Source organism: Eulemur rufifrons, unplaced genomic scaffold (genome assembly GCF_041146395.1).
Source record: "Eulemur rufifrons isolate Redbay unplaced genomic scaffold, OSU_ERuf_1 scaffold_84, whole genome shotgun sequence".
Taxonomy (NCBI): Eukaryota; Metazoa; Chordata; class Mammalia; order Primates; family Lemuridae; genus Eulemur; species Eulemur rufifrons.
In genome coordinates, this window is record NW_027182866.1 from 647,115 (window position 1) to 664,728 (window position 17,614).

Here is a 17,614-nt window from a genome sequence, read left to right on the forward strand (position 1 = left end):
TCTATTGCCAGGCATTTAAAAATTTTTTTAAATTACATTCTGTAGTCTCCATGTTCAAGTGTATTTTCTAAAATCAAATCTAGACAGTTTGTTATAGATGGGACTTTTACCGACCAGAAGCATCTTTCTGTACTGTGGGCACACACCCGAGAACACGCGCCAGGCGCCCCGCGCTGCGGGACAGTGAACGGGCCTGACGGGCGGCGGGAGGGACGGACCACCCGCCCCAGCAGGCCCTCGGCACAGCGGGGTGCAGGCGCAGGCACAGGGAGGCACACGCCTGAGCCCCAGAAACCGACGTCCTCCCTGGCTGCTCTTCAGCGCACCTCCCCTGTGGAGACAGCGAGTGAGACAAACAGGGACAGGACAGTGCACAAAGCGTGACGCTTCTGCACACGAGGAGGACAGACCGATCCTTTCTCTAGAGACGCAAGGTCTTCACGGTGGCTGTTTCTGGAGAGAGACGGGGGTGGGCGGCGGCTTTCATTCTCCCCATCACCCTTCCCACACGGCTCTCCTGCCACCCCTGCCCCCCAAAAGTTAGCAGAGCTTATCTGGGCTCTAGAACCAAGGAGCATTTGAAATTTTTTTCTCTGTATTTTTTGGTTAAAAAAAAAAAAGTCAATGTTACATTTTAAAGTTACTGGATAAACTATATCACCAAGAACAATACTGGAGACGCTGTAATAATTTGGAAAAAATATTATATACTAAATGAAAAACAAATTTACATGTACTAATTTTAGCTGTTTTAGAAGAACAAAAATACACTTAAAAAAAGACATTTAAAAAGACTAGCATTTTTACTAGAATTATTTGCCATGTTTTTCTACTCAATTCCCAAACACTGGTAATAAAGTTTCCTTTATAAATTAAAAGATGAATGTGTATTTTAAAAGTCTTACTTACATTTAATTGCTTTTGCTTTGCTCTTCACTATCCTTAGTCCCCCAAAACCTTCTAGAAAACCCCACCATCAGGTTTGCCCGGCCTGGCCACTTCTCTTCTCAGGGCCAATGTCACGGCTAAGCTAGGGCGCTGCTGACTCCGGCACTTCCGGCCTAATCCACTAAGACGGGACCTGCTGAGGTCTCAGGTCTGTCCCTCATGACCCACATCTGCCATGGGCTTTTATTTGGAGCCTCTGTTTTGAAAATACTTCTTACAGAAATTTAAGTAACTTAAAAGCAAGCATGTTAAGTGATCCGCCCCTACTTTAGATGGAACACCTCTGTGAGTCAAGCGTCGACATAATTTTTCAATTGGAATATTTCACGCCGGCAGCGAGATGTCTTCCTAGGGCTCGTGACAAAGGCAGCACCACCCTGTCCCCGCACCCAGACCCCGTGACGTCTGGAAGGTCCTCCAGTGGTGCCCCTGAAGCCCCACAGCTGCTCACAGTCACCAACGACGACACTCAGGCTGCAATCCTGCTCAGGGAACAGTGGGATGCAGGCGTGGAAGAATAACGTCAAGTTCTGGTTCTGCAACACAGGGAGGATGTGACTTTCACCAGTTCCCTTTCCAGCCTGGTCTGCTTATTACGAAACAGAACTGGCGTTCTCGACATCACAGAGTTAAAATGGAAATTAATGAGAAAACCAATCTGAAAGTGCTCTGTCAGCCTTGCAGTGATTAAACTATGAAATGTCCCTTTCAACAAGCAACCTCGAGGACGATGGGCATCGCGGTCCCCAGAACACACACCTGTGGTGTCCCCACCGAGCAGCTGGGCAGTCCCGAGGCAGCTGGTCAGCCGCCGGCCGGCACAGCCGTGGGCTCCTGTGCGGCACTGCACGGGACAGTGGTAGCGTCTCCGAAACGCCCCAAGTGAAAACCGGCCCCCTGAGCCCCAGCGTCTTACACCAGGTCAGGAATCTGGATCAGCCCACAGCGTCACAGGTCACCTCCGAGATTAAAAGGCATTTTGAGAGAAAAGAGTCTGCAGGAGGAATTTAACCAATTTCATCAGCTTTTCGATTTTTCTTTCATTCCCAAGTCCAGGTTAATCTCCAAAGTTAAGACAGTGCAAATCCAAGGGCAGCAAAGCACTCAGGCCTCTTCCTTCCAGCTCGCTCTTCCCAGGCCCCTAGGCAGCAGCGGGCAGGACAGAAACACCCCAACAGGAAAGGACACCAGTGCCACAGCGAGGGCTCCGCAGACACGCCACCCACACGGCGCGCCCAGAGCCTTCCCCACGCCGGGCACCGTCCGGGCCTCGGCAGCGGGGAGCAAGGCCACACAGGCGAGATTTGAGCTTGAGGGAGACAGATGCCAACAGGTAAACCACATGGGAGTTTGCGAGGTGAAGCGTGCCAGAGAGGGCAGGGCGGGTGCTGCCTTGCACGGCTGTCAGACACCCCTCACGAAGGGGCTGCCGGTGGAGCAGAGGGCGGGTGGGTGGAAAGAGCGCCCTGTGCCCGGGCCTGAGATGCTATTCTCTACGACGGCGGCAGCAAGTGCCGAAATCATACCTTCACGCTCGCCAGTGCCGACCAAGCAACCTCTCGAAAAAGCGAACCTGACCAACCTGCAGAGCCACAGAGCAGGGCAGCTCGCCCAGCTCCGCGACGAGGCACCGGCACCCTGCCGGCCGGCCCGAGAAACCCCAGGACAAGCAACCAAGGCTGGTCGGCTGGTCTGTCTTCAACAAACGAACTTCAAGGGCAAAAAGAGAGGAAGAGATGGAGGGGGAATCTGTGGATTAAGGGGGTTAAGACCCCCAGTACCACTTCCTTCACATCAGTCACAAGTCAACTCGCCCAGCCACCCGACGTTGCCCAAGGGGGGACCACAGGAACCACAGCATGAGGGCAGGATGCACCTGGAAAGGGACCACGCAGGGAGTGGCGTGAGCCGGCCTGGCCCTGGCCGCCCTCCGCTCGACGCTGCCATCACAGCAAACGGCTGCCGACCCCTTCTCCCGAGGCCTTGGGTCTCCTGCACCATGAAAAGTCAGCTGTGCTTGCAGCCGCTCTCCCTCGTCTACACTCCCTGCCTGTGGACTCATCCTGCTTTCAGGGTGGAGCACAAAACCTAGCATGCACTAGGCAATCAAACATTGCTTAATAAATACACCACTTTCAAACACGTCGAGTCCAAACAGGAAGTCCTACTCTAGTTGTTTCAGAGCCAAACTTTATACATAATTGATGGAGTCTTACGAAATGAACAGCACCCGTCCAGAAGGAAGATCTAACCGGGAAAGGTGGTGGAAAAGCTGAAATCACACAGCACACGCAACAGGAGGCTACACTCAAAACACCTTGTTCCCCCCTCCCTTTTTGTCGATGAGACAGGGTCTCACTCTGCTGCCTGGGATAGAGTGCAGTGGCGTCATCACAGCTCAAACTCCTGGGCCCAAGCGAGCCCTGTCTGGGCCTTCCGAAGTGCTGGGATTACAGGCGTGAGCCACTGTGCCCAGCCCAAGCTCCTTTTTTATAGGGGACCCCGTAAACCCTCTAGTTTGGGGAGACTCTGCCGCCTGCCGTGCCACGTGCACTCCAATACGTAGACATAACCTTTGCTTTCACACTGCTCCCTGTGAACTGTGGTGAACACTTTCCCCCCAAAATAGTGTTTCTATCAGCATCTTCACGTCCAGCCCACCTAAGCAGGACCAGTGGTATCGATAACCCTGCAGGCTGGAGGCAGGGTGATATTTTGTGGTTGACAGTCACAAGACCAAGGTTCAAATCCCGATGCTTTCTTATCGCCAGGTAGAAAGTGGGGGCAGGGCCGTACCCCCGCTAGCGCTACGAGGATTCCATCCACAGAACCATGACCAACACACAGTAGACACTCACTAAATACCGCCTGTTATAAAAGCAGTTATGAAATTTTTAACCTGAAAAAATTTAAGTAATGGGTAGAAAACAATCTCCCTCCTCCACCCTGCCAGGCTCTCCACCCAGAGTCAGTGGGGTGGGCCCTTTTGCAGTCTGCTTGTGCAGTTTCTTCAACAACTTTCTTAAGATGTGACATACAGGCCGGGCGCGGTGGCTCACGCCTGTAATCCTAGCACTGTGGAAGGCCGAGGCACGTGGATTGTTTGAGCTCAGGAGTTCAAAAGCAGCCTCAGCAAGAGTGAGACCCCGTCTTTACTAAAAAAAAAAAAAAAAAAAAAAAAAATAGAAGGAAATTATCTGGACAACTAAAAATATATAGAAAAAATTAGCCGGGTATGGTGGCACATGCCTGTAGTCCCGGCTACTCGGGAGGCTGAGGCAGGAGGATCGCTTGAGCCCAGGAGTTTGAGGTTGCTGTGAGCGAGGCTGACACCATGGCACTCTAGCCTGGGCAACAGAGTGAGACTCTGTCTCAAAAAAAAAAAGAAAGAAAGAAGAAAATGATAATCACTTGGGACTTTAAGCTTCTTGCTGAACATTTAAATGGAAGCTTTATAAGAAAGCACCCTTCTCAGGATTAATTTGTTCTGAAAACCAACTTCGGGCTTAAAAGAGACAGTAAAACTGTAACAAAAACCAGGCTATTAAAAAAACAAATTGAAGAAATTCATATGTTGTATTTTAAAAACTGATAAGGATCAATTACATCAAAATTACCTTAATTCAGAAGTGCTTCTGGTCTGGTGTCCAATACATGTAAATGTGTCTGAAACACACAGAAAAGTCTCTATTTGCATTGCGTTCAGGTTGTGAAGAAAATATCCCATTTTGCTAGCAGTTAACATTTTAAGCAAAAGCACATATGAATCTATCCCTTCTCTATTACTATTTCTTCACCAAAATTGCTTTACTTATTAGTACTTTTGTATTTTGTTTTTCAGCATGAAAAAAAAACAAATACAATCTCAATTTCTTTTTTAGGAATCCTTAGAAATGCTCCAGGGAAAATACTTTTGAATTAAACTGAAAAGCATAGGGGGTAGGATCAGAATCCTATTACCAGAAAAATTACAGTAACAATAAAAAACCACTGCAATTCAATAACTTCTCAGGATTGATCGAACCCACACCTTCCCCATCCGGCAGGTGAATGGAGAGGACTCCACCCGCATCCCAAAGCAGCCGCTGGCCAACTGCTTCCCGAGTCCCGGTGAGTCTCACGGGAACATTTCCAATCACGGCCCCCCCCACCCCCCGCCCCCGCCCCGCCCCACCCCGCCCCGCCCCGCCCCGCTGCCCCGGCCCTTCCAGGGCCTGCCCCGGGCTCCAGGGAACAGTCTGGAATGCTGACAGAGATCTCAGGGCAGGCTCCCGGCTCCTGACACACCTCAGCTGGAACAAGGTATGTTAAATTCCTGATTTCTCCTGAAATATCTGCTTGTACCTTCCCGGAAATTAAATTTCAAAACATTTCAAGATGCTTCTGTAAACTCCCCCCCCCCCCAAATTAAACTGTGTAAAAAGACCACTTGGAAGTTTCATGGTTACCACCTGCCTGTTAATTCAGCATCTGTGAGTCTACAAACTCTGGGCATACATCTGGCCTCGGGCCAGGAGAGGTGCTGAGAAGCTGAACCATCTCCCATCTCAACTGTGAATTCTAAGCCATTTACTTAACAAAGTGGTTCATTAAATAATTCTGGAGTAAGGCTGCTTATGCACAAGCAAGCACACACATTTTCGGCAGTACATGTGGGTGTGGACGGAAAACGGACAGTTCTTCAAAAAGTTAGCCGCAGAAACACTGTGCGAGCCAGCGCGTCCTCTCCCGGGTGCACACCCCAAAGAACGGACACCAGGCCTCAGTGCCTGCGCACACTGTGCTCACAGGGGCAGACTCAGCAGCCAGGGGGAACGGCCCAAACGGCCGCCGGTGCACGACTGGGTGACAAGACGGGGTCCGTGCACAGTGGAGCATTATTCAGCCACAAAGAAACTGACATGCGCTGCCGCGGGGAGGAACCTCACCAACCTCACGCTCGGTGAAAGACGCCGGACAAAAGGCCACATGCACGCTGTATGATCCCACGTGTGTGAAACACCAGAACAGGCGAGTCCACAGAGACAGGACGCAGTGGCTGCCGGCGGCTGAGCACGGGTGTGAGCGTGAGTGTATCTGTGTCTACAATGAGCAACTATTTAATGGGCACAGGGTTTCCTTGTGGGGTGACAAAGATGCTGTGAAATCGGGCGGCAGTGGAAGCTGCACAAAGCTGTGAATACACTAACTGCCACCGAATTGTTCACTGTAAAATGGTTTAATTTTACGTTATGTGAATTTCACCTAAAAAAAAAAAAAGTGTGAAGTCAGGGAACCTAGGAGTTGATGGGTGGATGAAAACTACACGACCTTCATAAACCCGTGCTCCAGGGAAGGTCCCCTGAGCAGGCCCAAGGTGCCACCCACTGCATCAAGTTCCAAAGCATGGGTCTCGTTCTCCATGTGGGGCTTTCTGTCCCCAGCGCCCTGGCCTCTGCCCTCTGGGTGCTGGGGGCCTTCCCCGTAACAATCACCAGATGTCCCCTGAGGGGCAGGTTCGGCCCCAGCTGAGAACTCTTTTGTTAAAAATGATGGTCACAATTGTCCCACCTCTCTATAGAAATCTTCCCCAGCATTTTCCATGTCAAAACTAGTCAGAAAAAATGCATCACAGCTTGCTCTACTTCCAACGATGAGCGCACCCTGCGGCTCAAATCCTGCCCCACACGGCCACGGTCGGCAAAGCAAGGATGCCGGACGCGCCGTGCACCTGCCTCACCTGGATCCACCTGCCTAGTCGTCTGGACTCATTTCTGGCTAAAAACAAGACCCAACCGTGGACTCTCGTTCTGACTACCCAGCACTAAGGACAAGACTACTGGTCCCACAATAATGTGACCTAAACCAGCAGCACCGCCCTTAAAGAAAATCAGGAAACTGAGAATTTAATAAAACCAAAGCCTCCGTTCCACATTTTACAACGCTGCCATACCTACGACAGGCAAAGTTCCAGTGGGAGGGAGAGGTGCATCTTAAGACTCCCGGGGCTGACAGTATCAGAGTGCTGGAGCCAGGCAGACAGGGGCACCCGGGGACCCGCATGGGGCTGGCGGCAAGAGCGCCCCACCAGGCCGTCTGGAGGAAAGACCACCCTGAGCGAGGCCCGGCCTCAACGGGTCCTGCTACAGATCCCGAAACCAGGGGTGGCAGGAGCACCTGCTCAATCTTTCTGCTACACCTCTGTAGAGAGCAAGCCATCAGGGAAACTGGAGGAATTAAGGGAAGATACAGACATAAATTTCAAGAAAAAGATTAAACAATTTGCAGACCCATTTTTAGCCCAAAATTTATATTTAAAATAAAATTCAAATCACAGATTTACAGGAGTAAGTACAAATTTGTCATCAATTTTATGAGCCAACCAAGTTGTACACAAAACTCTTCAAAGACTCCAAACAAACCCACCCAACAGCACAGCTCTCAGGCCCCGGGGCTCTGGCCATGCGGTGGCCTGCTGAAAGCACAAGCCCTGCTGCGCCCTGAACTCTGCCCAGGTCAGCCTGCGCGCACGGGCACAGCGCAAAGCTTCCAGACCAGGCTCTGCACGAGGAGGGACTGGTGCCGCACACCACGCCCTCCTTCCCAGCACTGGCATCGCTCTGCGCTGCCTCTGGCTACAGCTCAAACGCTGGCCTTTGAGGACTACCTAATGCCTTAGCTTTACTTCAAAGCCACCTATGGGTCAAATTCCCTGACCACCTCATTCATTCAACAAATACTTCTGAGTGCCTATAAATGTTAAGTTATTAATAGTATGGTAGACATTAAAGACACAAGTCAACAAAAACAGCCATGGCTAGCCACCCACATGAGCCTTATAGTCCAGTCAGAAAGCACAGCGGAGAGAGGGACACTACCAATACAAATTCAACTAAAATCAAGAAAGGCTGGGCCGGGCGTGGTGGCTCACGCCTGTAATCTTAGCACTGTGGGAGGCCAAGGTGGGAGGATCGCTTGAGCCCAGGCATTCAAGACCAGCCTGAGCAAGAGCGAGACCCTGTCTCTACTAAAAATAGAGAAAATTAGCCGGGCACAGTGGCACATGCCTGTAGTCCCAGCTGCTCGGGAGGCTGAGGCAGGAGGATCGCTTGAGCCCAGGAGTTGGAGGTTGCTGTGGGCTAGGCTGATGCCACGGCACTCTAGCCTGAGCAACAGAGCGAGACTATCTCAACACAAAAAAAAGGCAAGGGGGTGGGGTAGTCTCATGTGAGCCCATGTGATTTGGGTAAAAGCCTGTAAACACATAAACAGGGCCAGGACAGGACTCTGAGGCTCAAGAAGGAACAGCTGAAGCAGAAAATGCAGGCTGGACACTCTCGGACTATGCTCCCCAGGGACTGCGGGGAAGGGGGCGGCGGCCCAGAGCAGAGGAGCTGCAGTCAGCCCAAGTCGTTCTCCGGGACCGTGGGCTTCACGGCTCTCGGCCAAGTGCCCAGCAGCAGGGTAGTCTATTTTCATAGTTGTGGCTGTTTCATGGCTGTATTCGGTTAAAATCCCTAGGGGATTTCCAAAGATGGAATTACTGTGTGAAAGATTAGGTACCTTTTCAAGGCTCTTTCTCTCGCTCTTTTTTTTTTTTTTTTTTTGGAGACAAAGCTCACTCTGTTGCTTTGTTGCCCAGGCTCGAGTGCTGTGGCGTCAGCCTAGCTCACAGCAACCTCAAACTCCTGGGCTCAAGGGATCCTCCTGCCTCAGCCTCCCGAGTAGCTAGGACTAGAGGTTTTTGCCACTATTTTTAGTTGCCCAGCTGTTTTTTCTTTTCTGTTTTTTGTAGAGATGGGTCTCGCTCTTGCTCAGGCTGGTCTCGAACTCCTGAGCTCAAGGGATCCTCCTGCCTTGACCTCCCAGAGTGCTAAGATTACAGGCGTGAGCCACTGTGCCCAGCCTCAAGGCTCTTGATAAAATCAACTGAGAATATGTTCTGACTCTACTGAGTTAATTTACCAATATTGAATATTAATGTGATTAAACTCTTTGTACATAAATAATCTAGTACATGTTGAGGGTTCAAGTATCAAATACTATTATTTGGATGAGTGTGGTATTGTTATTTCATATTTTTCAAAATCTGGAAACTGAATCCTCTTGAGGATTTCAAATCAAGCAGAGGTACATTTGTTGGGTATGATTTCTTCTGTATCAACATAACCCCAAGATGAGAGAAAACACACAGGTCCATTATTTATCTACCATTCTGAGGCCAGATGCAGAGGCTCAGGCCTGCAATCCCAGCACTTTGGGAAGCCAAGGTAGAGGATCTCTTGAAGCCAGGTGCTCCTATCAGCCTGAGCAACATAGCAGGACCTCATCTCTACAAAAAATTTAAAAATTAGCCAGACGTGGTGACATGGACCCAGCTACTTGGAGGATCACTTGAGCCCACGAGTTTGAAGTTGCAGTGAGCTGTGATGACGCCACCGCACTCCAGCCTTGCAACAGAGCAAGACTCAATAAACAAAACAAACGTATTACAATTCTGAGATCCCAAAACCAGAGCAGAAAAGACACATGGGCATCAGTTAGTCCTTTTTTGCATTCAGTGTGAACAGTCTTATGTTCATCACAGGCGTTAGGGTACTGATTATAAGCTTTGCTGTAAGTACTGTGCATACACACCACTTTATCTTTCTACGCCTAAGGAAGTGTGAATTCCAAACACATCCAGCCCCAAGAGTTTTGCATAAAGAACTGGGAGGTTGTAAGAGACAAAGTAAACTCACTTCTGATAATTCTCTAATACAAAGACATACTGAACAAGAAGAATGTGAAATGATAATACTGGAATTAATGATGACACCTCTGTGTCATCATCTTCAACTATCTATGACTGGACAGATGTGGTGGCTCACAAGAGCAATCCCAGAGTTTTGGGAGGCCAAGGTGTGAGGATCACCTGCGCCCAGGAGTTTGAGACCAGCTTGGATAACATAATGAGCTCCCATCTCTACCCAAAAAAATGTGTACTTTTAAAAACAGATGAATTCAGGCCGGGAGCAGTAGCTGACACCTGTAATCCCAGCACTCTGGGAGGCCAAGGCAGGCAGATCATTTGAGCTCAGGAGTTTGAGACCAGTCTGGGCAAGAGCGAGACCCCATCTCTACTAAAAAAATAGAAAGAAATTAGATGTACAACTAAAAATATATAGAAAAAATTAGCCGGGTGTGGTGGCACATGCCTGTAGTCCCAGCTACTTGGGAGGCTGAGGCAGAAGGATTGCTTGAGCCCAGGAGTTTGAGGTTGCTATGAGCTAGACTGACGCCACGGCACTCTAGCCCGGGCAACAGAGTGAGACTATGTCTCAAAAAAATAAAAAATAAAAAAAGATGAATTCGGTTTTGTTCACTTTTAAATTTTTTTCCCGTAAGAGACAGGGTCTGTGTCGCCCGGGGCTGGAGTGCAGTGGTGTGATCAGAGCTCACTGCAGCCTCGCACTCCTGGGCTTGTTCATTTTAACAGTGTTTAATGTAATTTTTTTCCTCTCTGGCTAGAAGTTTATCAATTTGTTTGATCTTTTCAAAAAACCAATTTTTAATTTCATTAACTTTCTCTACAGTTTTTATTTTCAATTTCATGAACTTCTGCTCCTACTTTGTTTTCTTCATTCTGCTTGCTCTAATTTCCTCTTCCAGATTTTAAAATTAGATTGATTAGAGCTTTTTTGTTTTCTGTATTTAGCACTTAATGCTATAAACTTCCCTGTTAACAATGCTTTAGAGCTATGCCTCACAAATGCTGACATGTTTCATTTTCATTCAAATTAAAATATTTTCTAACTTCCTTTATGATGCCTCCTTTGATGTTTTAAATTTCTAAATATTTGAGGACTTCCCAGATAGCACTGTTACTGACTTTTAGTTTAATTCCATTGTCAGAGAACACATTTTGTATGCTTTTTATTCTTTAAATTTGTTGAGATTTGTTTTGCAACTCAGACTGTGGTCTCTTTTGCTGAAAGTTCAACGTGAAAAGAACGTATTGGGTAGCTCCACACGTGCCAACTAGGACACACTGGTTGATAGTGCAGATTTATTTATCTCCTCTTGCAATTCAATCAGTGTTTATCTTAAGTATTTTGAAGCTCTATTGTTGGGTACTTGCCCATTTAGGCTTATGATGTCTTCTTGATGAGCTGACTTCTTACATCATGTGGTAACGTAACTTTTAATCCCTGGTAACAGTCCTTTTCCTGAAGCCTACTTTGTCTAATTTTTTTTTTTTTTTTTTTTTTGAGACAGTCTCGCTCACAGCAACCTCAACCTCCTGGGCTCAAGCGATCCTCCTGCCTCAGCCTCCCGAGTAGCTGGGACTACAGGTATGCGCCACCGCACCCGGCTAATTTTTTCTATATGTATTTTTAGTTGTCCAGCTAATTTCTTCCTATTTTTAGTAGAGATGGGGTCTCACTCTTGCTCAGGCTGGTCTTGAACTCCTGACCTTGAGCCATCCTCCCGCCTCGGCCTCCCAGAGGCTAGGATTACAGGCGTGAGCCACCGCGCCCGGCCCCTTTGTCTAATATTTTAACTGCCACTGCAGCCAATACTAAGCTTCGAGTACTAATCTTTGATTAGTAGTTGCATGATACACCCATTTCCATCTTTTTATTTTTAAGCTGTATCTTTACATTTGAAGTAAATGATCTTGTACATCATATGGCTGACTCTTCCTTTTTTAAATACAATCTGACAATCTCTTAAACGGGAGGTTTCGGCCGTCGATGAAATCACTGACAAGGCTGTATCTGAAACTATCATCGAGAGCTGTGTTCTAACTGCCCATCTGTTGCTTCTCGCTCCCTTTTTCCTGCCTTCTTTTAGACTGAGTACTTTCTATGGTTCTATTTTATCTCCACTACTAGCTTATTAGCAACATCTCTTTATAAGAATTTCCTAGCGGTTGCTCCAGGGTTGACAATACAGACTTAATACAGTCTTTAAGTCTTTCACGTAACACAGCTGACCATCAAGTAACATCCTAGCACTTTGCACATGAGTTTCCCTAGATCCTTCTGCAGTCCACACAGCGACTGGGCTGCTCACGCACACAGGCGAGACTTCCTCCCTCACACTCTGTCACCATGGCGGCACTTTACTGACGGGGTGGGGCTGGGGAGAATCTTAAAACAAAATACAGCTGACACCTGAACAAAAAGCGCTTGAACTACCTGGCTCCACTTATATGCAGATTTTTTTCAGTAAAAATTGGAAAATTTTTTGGAGATTTGGAGCAATTTGAAAAAAACCCAAGATTAACTGTGTAGCCTAGAAATGTTGAAAAAATTAAGAGAAAGTTAGGTATGTTATGAATGCATAAAGCATAAGTAGAGACTAGTCTATTTTATTTACTAGCATAAAATATACACAGATCTATTACAAAAAGCTAAAATTTCAACTTACACACACACAGGGCACTATTAGCAATCAAGGGAAATGTAAACAAACATAAAGATGCTGTATTAACTCACAATTGCGTAAAATTAACTGTGGTGAGCTCAAGTATTGCGAGTATTGACTTAAAACACCCTGAGACCTGACCATCTCCACGTGAGCCGTCTCGCAGGTAAACTGCATACAGCGTGACACACGACCTCGCAAGGTTCTCCCGTATTTTTCATCGCTTTTAGCACAATACAGGAAACCTTGAATAAAAACCACAGGACACATACGAAATGCCACTACTCATGCTGCAAGTGCTCCCAAGAAACAGAGGAAAGTCACCACATGACAAGAAAAGGTCGAACTGCCTGCTATGTTCCACAGAATGGGATCTGCAGCTGTGGCTGCGCCATTTCCAGATAAATTAATTCAGCGTAAGGACCATTGTAAAAAACAGAAGAAAAGGAAATCGTGAAGCCATCGCTGCAGCTACGCCAGCAGGCACGAAAACCCTGCACTTTGTGTGAAATACTTTTTTAACTCCTACTGCAAATGCAGCTTTTGCCAGGAGTGGCGGCTCACACCTGTAATTCTAGCACTTTGGGAGGCCAAGCGGGAAGATTGCTCGAAGCCCTGAGTTTGAGATTGCGCTGAGCTGTGACGAGCCACGGCAGCCTACCCGGGGCAAGAGAGAGACCCTCAGAGAGGAGAGAAGAGAAAATGCAGCTTTTATGTGGGTGCAAGATTGCTGTAAGAAAGATATACCTATAGACTCCAATGTGATTTGAGAAGTCGTCATTTGATGACAACCTAAAGCAAAAGGAAGATGAAGGATCTAAAAGCTGGAGACTTAAATGCCAGCAAAGGATGGTTTGATAATTCAGAAAGAGACTGGGCTTTAAAACTGTCAAAATGACAGAAGCAGCTTCTGCCAACCAAGAGGCAGCAGAGCTCCAGATACCACTGAGAAAATCATTGGGGAAGAAGAAAATCTGCCCGCACCACTTTTTAATACAGATGAAAGTTACCTATTCTGGGGGAAAAAAATGCCACAAAGGACATGCACTAGCAAGGAAGAGCAGTGGGCACCAGTATTTGGGGGCATTTGAGGCAGGAGCGGACAGGCTGCCTCTACGGCTCCGTGCACGTGCAGTCGGGTTTGGGTCAGGATCACACTCATCCATGAGGCTACGGGCCTTGAAGGGAAAAGATAACCCCAGCTGTCAGTCTCTTGGTTGTACCAGGCAGGGACAGTGAAAACCCCTTTCCTGGACTGGCCCCATGGATGCTCTGTCCCTGATGTCAGAAGGTACCTTGCCAATAAGGGACGGCTTTTTAAAGTTCTTTTGATATTGGGCAATGCGCCTGGCCACCCAGAAACCTATGAGTTCAACACCGAAGGTGTTAAGTGGTCTACTTGTCCCCAAATACAAAGTTCTTAACTTAGCCTCTAGATCCGGAGACATAAGGACCATTTTCTTTCTTTTTTTTTTTTTGGAGACAGAGTCTCGCTCTATTGCCTGGGCTAGAGTGTAATGATGTCGTCATAGCTCACTGCAACCTCAAACTCCTGGGCTCAAGCGATCCACCTGCCTCAGACTCCCAGACTGCTGGGGTTACAGGTGTGAGCCACCGCACCCGGCTGTCATAAGGACCTTTAAGAGTCATCGCACACAGTACTCTACGGAAAGGCTTGTCAATGCTATGGAAAAGAACCCCCATAGAGAAAACATCATGAAAGTACGGAAGGATTACACCACTGAAGATGCCATCATTGTTTCAGAAAAAGCCAAAAATCATAACTTCCTGCTGGAGAAAACTGTGTCCAGATGTTCTGCATGACTTCACAGGATTTACAGCAGAGCCAATCCAGGAACCATGATAGAAACGGAATATGGCAAAACAGTTGGTGGACGGAGGGCTTTAAGATATGGATTTGGTAGAAACCCAGGAGCCAACACGCCCCACACAGAGGGTGACGTGACGGGGAGCAGCGCTTCCACACCAGTGCCAGACACCGAGGACGAGGACACAGAAGCTGCAGTGACAGAAAACGATTAGCACTAGACCACCGGGCAGAAGGGTTCCGATCTCTCAGGACTGCTTTTGACTTCTTTTAAATGCAGACCCTTCTATGATACAGGAACGGAAACTCAATTGGCATAGGAGCATCTTTAGAGAACTGAAAAAGTAAAAAATTCAGACAGAAATGATGACCTGTTTCCCTAAAGTCCCACCGAGTGAGTGTGCTCCTCCACCTCTTCTGCCTCTGACAGCCGCAAGACCAGTCTAAACCCTCCTCTTCCTCCTCAGACCACTCAACCTGAAGATGAGAATAAAGACCTTTATGATGAGCCAATTCCAATTAATGAATAGTAAATATATTTTCCCTTCTTTTCCCTAGCTTACTTTATTGTAAAAAAACAGTCTATAATACAGGTAGCATACAAAATATGTGTTAATCAACTGTTTATGTTATCAATAAGGATTTCCATCAACAGCAGACTATCAATAGTTGACAAGGAGTCAGAATTATACTCGAATTTTCAACGAACCCTATTTTTTCCTTCCCACTCTTTGTATCACAATTGTCTAGCATTTTAGTCTGGTCTTTCTGATAGGGAACTTCAAAAACTCTTGGAATTTCTGGAGTGATAAGGCGTGTCTTTGTTACACATGAGCCCCTGAGTTTATGCTAAGAGATAAGATGACTCAGGTGATTAAAGAGTTGGGGGTTTTTTGGTTTTCTGAGACAGAGTCTCACTCTGTCTCCCTGGCTAGAGTGTGGTGGCATCATCATAGCTCACAGCAACCTCAAACTCCTGGGCCCAAGCGATCCTCCTGCCTCAGCCTCCCAAGTAGCTGGGACTACAGGCATGCGCCACCATGCCCGGCTAATTTTTTCTATTTTTGGTAGAGATGTGGTCTCGAACTCCTGACCTCAAGGGATCCTTCCGCCTTGGCCTCTCAGAGTACTAGGATTACAAGCATCAGCCACCATGCTTGGCCCTGTGTTGGGGTTTTAAGCCATTCTGACCTGGGGGTCCGAGGTGTGGAAACTGAGTTCAATCTCGTAGTCAATGAATTAATCAATTGTGCCTATGTAATGAAACCCCAATAAAAACTGTGACCACCAAAAAAAAAAACCCACCCTGTGGACCCCAAGGCTCGGGGCAGCTCCTGTGTGGGGAAGGCAGCTCCGTGTGAGCCTGTGATTCCACGGGGAGATGGCACAGGGGCTCTGTGAGACCCTCCCAGACCTTGCCCTGTGTGTCCCTTCACTTGGTCGGTCTGATTTGTATCCCTTATAAAATTATCATAGTGTTAAATATAATGCTCTCCTGAGCTCTGTGAGTTGTTCTAGCAAATTACCAAACTTGAGGAATATTTAAAAAAAACTCAAACCACATTTTTCCTTTGCTCTTACACCAACACAATAACGATCAACACAGAAAAGTTTTGTGACCTGTGTGTGCGTGTGCGTGCGTGTGCGTGTGCGTGTTGGCAGGGTTCTCCCCACCACCAGGAGGGGACACCAGCGGGCTGCCCTCCAACTCAACCCTGACACTGTCCACGTGGAGACAGCGTCCAATCCCACAGGTTGAGAGCTCAGCCCCCTCTTAGACGCCAGCCACAAGTCCAGGCCTCCAGAACGTCTGACCAACTGGCTTCAAGTCGGGGTTCCCACAGCTGCTTCTTCGGTTTCATTTAATTTGCTGGAGCAGCTCACAGAACTCAGGAAACACGTTTCCTCATTTGTTATAAAGGACATTATGAAGGAGACAGACAAAGAGATGCACGGGGCGAGGTGCGAGGGAAGGGCCAGGAGCTTCCACCCCTCCGCAGGTGCACCACCCCCGCGCTGGGACCTCCATGTGTTCAGCTCTCTGGAAGCTCCCTGAGCCCCGTCCTCTTGGGGCTTTTATGGAGACCTTCGTTGGACAGGCATCACTGACAACTGTACAGAGACGTCACTGGACAAAGAACATCTGATCTAAGCCCAGCAAGGCCTGTCTGCTCAGAGTCTTCCTGACCTCCCTGGGCAGCATCCCCTCCTCCCGGGTACGGGGCAGGACCCTCTATGGAATGAGGGTCTTGTGATTCACAATCAGATTGGAGTCCTGAAATTCTGTTTCCTGAGGCTGCTTCTGAGTCCTAAGCACCCAACATTGTCACAAAAGACTGTGACAAGCGCTATGGGAGTTATGAGTCAGGAACCACAGATGAAAACATATCTTTACATATGTTATACATTAATAATATCACAAGGAGATCGTGGGAACGCCCCAAACTTGCAGCCACTGGTCAGAGCACAAGCAGCCTGGGGCTCCAACCACGCAGCAGGCATCTCCAGGGAGAGCGGCCACGCTGGGGACTGTGCCCGACCGGACAGCTGGCACAGATGGCCGCAGGGTGCCTGCCGCAGCGGCTGCACTTCTGCCTGACGCACTTCCTGCTCTTGTAGGGCAGATCTACTGGCAATGAACTCTGCAGCTTTTGCATGAGAAAGTCTTTACTTCGCCTTCATTCTGAAAAGTATTTTCACTGGATGTGGACTTCTGACACTTTTGTCCCTTCAGGCCTTTCAAGATGTACTCACAGGCTCGATGGCACACGCTGTGGTCCCCACTGCTTAGGAGGCTGAGGCAGGTCGCTTGAGCGCAGGAGTTGGAGGATGCAGGGAGCTACAATCACACCACCGTGCTTCAGCCCGAGCCACAGAGCAAGATGTCTCTTTAAGTAAAACAAGAAAAAAAAAAGATGTTACTCCACTCTCTTCTCACTTGCATAGTTTTTAACAAAAAGTCTATTGTAGTTCTTTGTTCCTTTGGATGAAATGTATCTTTTTTCTCTGGCTACATTCAAATTTTTCTCTTTATTTTTGATTTTCAGCAGTTTGACTGTGACGCCCAGGTGGTGGGTTGGTTTGTACTGAAGGTGCTTAGAGTTCTCTGAACTTCACAGGTCTCTGGTTTGCTGTCTTTTATTAAGTGAAATATTCTTAACCATGAGCTCTTCAAGCGTTTCCTCTGCCCCACTTTCTCTCCAGAGCGGCAATTACACGCATGTCAGCCGTCTGTCCCGCCCCACAACTCTGGAGACTGTTTTTGTCAGTTTATTCTTTGGATTTCTACTGACCCCATCTTCAGTTTCCCTGATTCCTTCTTCAGCTAAGTCAATCTGCTGATAAGCTCAACAGGATAATTTTTCAGAAGAAATTATTCATGTTCGATTTTTTTTTTACCTCTAACATTTCCATTTAACTCTTTTTCACAGTCTCCATCTCCTAAAA

General features: G+C 47.8%; 1 protein-coding gene across 5 annotated transcripts in view; it reads right to left on the reverse strand.

Moving 5' to 3' along the window:
• GNB1 (G protein subunit beta 1) overlaps positions 1 to 17,614 on the reverse strand; it is a 77,556-nt gene that overhangs the window by 29,109 nt on the left and 30,833 nt on the right. The window contains exons 2-3 of one of the 5 annotated variants that reach the window (XM_069464723.1): positions 16,922 to 17,055; positions 4,566 to 4,614 (exon numbers count right to left, since the gene is read on the reverse strand). The exons of 1 other annotated variant lie outside the window; for it this stretch is intronic. The gene's annotated coding sequence lies outside the window, so the exon portion shown is untranslated. Of the gene's footprint in view, positions 1 to 4,565; positions 4,615 to 14,558; positions 14,578 to 16,921; positions 17,056 to 17,614 lie in introns of those variants that run through there. 3 more of the 5 variants (XM_069464724.1, XM_069464725.1, XM_069464726.1) reach the window with 3 other exon arrangements.